General features: G+C 39.6%; 1 pseudogene; it reads left to right on the top strand.

Annotated features, from left to right (window-relative positions):
- Positions 1-1880: 1880 nt before the first annotated feature.
- LOC141552992 (heat shock cognate 71 kDa protein pseudogene) lies at positions 1881-2609 on the top strand (annotated as a pseudogene).
- The last annotated feature ends 2140 nt before the right edge of the window (positions 2610-4749 follow it).

Raw genomic sequence — 4749 nt, 5'->3', positions numbered from 1 at the left:
CTCCAAGGTAAAGAAAGTCCTTCCTTCAGTGCAGTTTGGCACCTTTTCTACAATATATAGTTTTAGGGATTTTCCTAGAGATTAAGAAATTTGTCCAGAGTCATAACCAGCATGTGTCAGAAGTAGGACTGGAAACCAGGTCTTCCTGACTCAAAGATCAACTGTTTTCCCACACCTCTAAACCATTAATAGTCTCCTAAGTTAGGCTGGTATGTGAAAATGCATAATGGAACCAGTGTGATCTAGAGAAAGATCATGTGCCCTCATTTTCACTGTCATTAGGTGGTCCACAGCCCTCTATAATGCAAAGTGATCCCATTCTGTCCCATTTTCTTCACCAAGGCATTCCACCTCCTGCCTTTTATTGGATGTTCCCCATGCCTAGAATTTTTTTTCTCTCCCCATCTCAACATCCCAGCTTCTTTGGCTTCCATCAGGTCTTAGTTAAAATCCCACCTTTTGCAAGTACCCTTTCTCAGATTCCTTTAGTGCCACTGCCTTCTCCCTAAGAAGATCTCCAACATATCCTTTTAATATCTTGTTTACTCATGGTTATTTACATGTTTTCTCTCCAATTCAACAGTGAACTCCTTGACAGAAGGGAAACCTGTGGCCTTTTTTGTATCCTCAAATTTTAGCCTGACACATAGCAGGTGTTTAATAAATGTATGTTGATTTTGTCAGTCACTTTCTATAACTCAATAAGGTGCCGTAAAGACAACACAGGTAAATGTATTTATAGAATAGTTAAAATTTGAACAACTACAATAATTGTAAGACTGAATCTCATAGTAATTTATCCTGTGTTCTCTTTTTTGTCTTGCATACTCAGAATATACACCTGCCTTTAAGAAAAAATAACAGTATAGCTCAAGTGAATTCCACACAGGATTCAGAAAGAATCAAGATCAGGAGTCCTTGACATTTTTCCTAATTCTACTTTTATTGAACACTAAATTGAATGACCTCTACTTTTCAGATCACCCCAGCTTCCTGAGTATTTTCTGGTCTTACTCTTTTGGAGCTGACCTTTGAGGGCTCATGGTAATTCACATCCCCTAAATCACCAAGCTGCATCATAGAAGGACCTTTGCCTTGGCTCTCCTGGTCGCTTTGGTGGGGGCCCACTCTCTATAACAGAGGTAAAGAATGAGAAGATGTTCCTGGTGGTTCTAGGCTAGATCATAGCAGTGTTTAAAAAGTGTTTCTAAAGAATATGAAAGGACTCTTTGTAGAATAGAGCTTTGGGACGAAGCTCTCTAGTTGCATTATCTCTGTAGCTTTTCCTAGTACTGCTTATAGATTAACAGCTCAACTGTACTTATCCAATTTGACATATAAGTCAGAACAGAGGAGAGAGAGAATATTCCAAGCCTGGGGACAGCCAGAAAAATTGCCTCCCAAAGAAATATGTGAAAAAAGGAGCCAGCAGCTGCTCCCTGAACCCTATATTTGTGATTGTGATGAAGGTTCATGTCCTTACTACATTTCCTTTTGCAGTAATGGTACTACCATGTATCCTACTAGACCAGAAACTATGGTGTCATCTTTAATGCTCCCTGGTTTCTCAATCTCCAAGTTGGAATCAGTCATGAGACCTGGATGATTCTGTCCCTTTGTAACACCTAGTAGTATTACTCTACTTTCTGCTCATATATTGTCATTCTCTTAGTTCAGAGAAGTATCACTTCTCTTCTGGAAAATCACAATAGCCCCCTTACTGGCCTCCCTTCTTCCAGACTTTTTTTTTCTGAGGCAATTGGGGTTAAGCGGCTTGCCCAGGGTCACACAGCCAGGAAGAATGAAGTGTCTGAGAACTCAGGTCCTCCTGACTCTATCCACTGCGCCACCTAGCTGCCCCAACACCATTTATTTTTTGTATGGGAATTTTCCGACATGGAAAAATGATGATTTTTGCTAACAGGATGACCCCAAGCTACATCATCTTCACCAACACAAAATGTTTAATCAGTGATGCTGCAAAGAAGCAAGTTGTAATGAATGGTTGCAGTTGTGATAATCCGGTTATACATTTAAACACAAAGCATTGGCTTTTTGTGGTTATGAGTGATGCAGGTACATTATGATCCAAATGTAGTACAAAGGGAAGACCAAAAATTTCTGTCCAGAAGAAGGGTCTCTTATGGTCTTGACCAAGAAACTGCAGAAGCTCAACTTGAGAAGACGGTCACAAATTCTGCAGTCATAGTGCCAGCCCCCTTCAGTGACCCCCAATCTCAGGCCATCAAAGTTTCTGGGACCATGGCTGGTGTTGGAGTGCACCGGCTCATTGGTGAACCAGCTGCTGCAGCTTGAGAGAAAGGTGTTTGTCCTTGACCTTGAAATTGGTACTTTCAATGTCTCTATTCTTACACTGAAAATAGCATCTTTGAAGTTAAATCCATAGCTGGGGACATCCGCTTGGAAGGGGAGAACTTGGAAAAATACAGACAACCAGTTCATTGCTGAGTTTGAGCAAAAGCACAAGAAGGAGACCAGTAGGAACAAGAAGGCTATCCAAGACCACTTGTGAACGGGCAAAGTACACCCTCTCTGTACTGATGACTCCTCCTGTGAAATTCCACATCTCTGTCCCTTGTCCATTCTGAAGTGCTGAAGGCTGACCTCTTCCCTGATACACTGGGAAAAGGTCCTGAGAGATTGCAAGCTAGATAAATCACAGATCCATGACATTGGCTTGAGGGGGACCTTACATTGGAAACTTTGACAGTGAAGAGCTCAACAAGAATATCAGTACTGAGGAAGCTTTTGCTCATGGAATAATTGTCTAAGCTGCCATCTTGTCTGGAGACAAATCAGAGGATGTGCAGGACTTGTTGTTGCAAGCAGGTTCTCTTTCCTTTGGAATTGAAAAGAAAAGTTGAATTGTGTCGCCTTCTATCAGATGAAACGTCATCATCCTGAACAAGCAGACACTGATTTGTTTTTGTTTGTTTTTTTTTAACCATCGACACTGATACCTTTATGAAGGTGAGAAAGCAATGACAAAGGATGACCTGCTTGCTCATAGCACTCCCTTTACCCCAGAGGTATATTATATATTCTAAACTAGTGTTATATATAATATATATAACACTATATATATATATATATATATATATATATATATAGTATATATATAGATCTCATTGTAATATATTAGTATATGTACTATGTTACATACTAGTTTTTGGTATATATAATATACTAAACTCAGACTGAAGTAACGCTTGTTGCAGATGGCATCCTCAGGGTGAAAATAAAATCGCCCCCGATGAGAGATTTGGTCATGTGAGCAAAGAAGGCATTGAGTGTCTGATCCAGGAGGCTGAGAAACACAAGCTGAAGAAGAGAAGCAGAGAAATGGCACCTTTCAAGAATCCTCTCCAATCATATGCTTTCAACAAGACCATTGCAGAAGATGAGAAACTTTAAGGCAAAACTCATGATGCAGACAAAGAGAAAATCCTTGACAAATGTAATGAAACAATCAGCTGACTGGACAAGAACCAGGCTTCCAAGAAAGAAGAATCTGAGCATCAGCAAAAAGAATCAGAGAAGATCTCCAACCCCACCATTACTAGGCAGGAGATGTGCCCAGTGGGATCCTAGAAGCCCTATCTGGAGGTACTTCCCCCAGACTACCATTGAAGAAGCTGACTTAATGCATCCAAGGAAAGAATATTTCACAGTTTTCCCCAAACTGAAAGATTCCAATTTGAAGCTAAGGCAGTAGCAATTTAAAAATAATATTTAAGCTACGGTGTAAATCAGGGTATTCTGATACTTGAATGTGTGCAGAGGGAAAGAAATAAAGCCTGTCGTACTTCATCAGGACTGTAGACAAGTGGAAATTTGTCCTGGAGAATAAAAATCTATTCCAAAATGGAACGTTAAAAATGAGAGAGCAACATTAAACTGGACAAGGCTGCCCTGTGGATTCCCAATTAAGATAAGGCTAGAAATCAATCACAGGCCTCTAAGTGTAAGGAGGTTTCAAAAGAACGAAATGTGGATAAGCTCACTTTCATTTTTGAACTACCTGCTGGGATTGCTGGGGGGTGGTTTTGAAAGGAAAGCTACTGCCCTGAGAAATGAGGAAGCCGAAAACCATGCCAGGAGTCATCACCTGCCTCGGCCTCTGACCAGCACACTGCCAGCTCACCCACTGTTCTCCCTCACAGGGTTTTCTAAACAATAATTAACAACAATAATAATAGTTTTATATATATGTAGTACTATAATTTATATTTATATAGAGTATAATAGTTATCTCATTGTAATATATTAGTATATCTACTAATTTTATGTATATATGTTATATATATAAGTATGTCATATTAATATATGTATATAAATATGTTACTAATATATTAGTATATTTGCCATGTATACTAGTATAGCATTATAGTATTATGTTATTTTATATTATTAACTTTTTGTTGTGGTGGTTGTTCAGTCATTTCAGTCACATCTGAGTCTTTGTGACTCAGATGTGGGGTTTTCTTGGCAGAGATACTGAGCATTTCACCCTTTCCTTCTCTAGTTCATTTTATAGATGAGGAAACTGAAGGAAATAGGATGAAATGACTTAGCCAGGGTCACAGGCTCAATGTCTGAGACTGGATTGGAACTCAGATCTTCCTGACCCCAGGCCTTTCATGCTATCCACTGCCGGCCCCTAGCCCTTGAAACAATCCTGAGAGGTACAGGCTACTATTGTAACAACCCTGAAAGGTACTTGCTACT

This window comes from Sminthopsis crassicaudata, chromosome 2, assembly GCF_048593235.1.
Source record: "Sminthopsis crassicaudata isolate SCR6 chromosome 2, ASM4859323v1, whole genome shotgun sequence".
NCBI lineage: Eukaryota > Metazoa > Chordata > Mammalia > Dasyuromorphia > Dasyuridae > Sminthopsis > Sminthopsis crassicaudata.
Note: the sequence above shows the minus strand (reverse complement) of the source record. Positions and strands in the feature narration are given on the sequence as shown.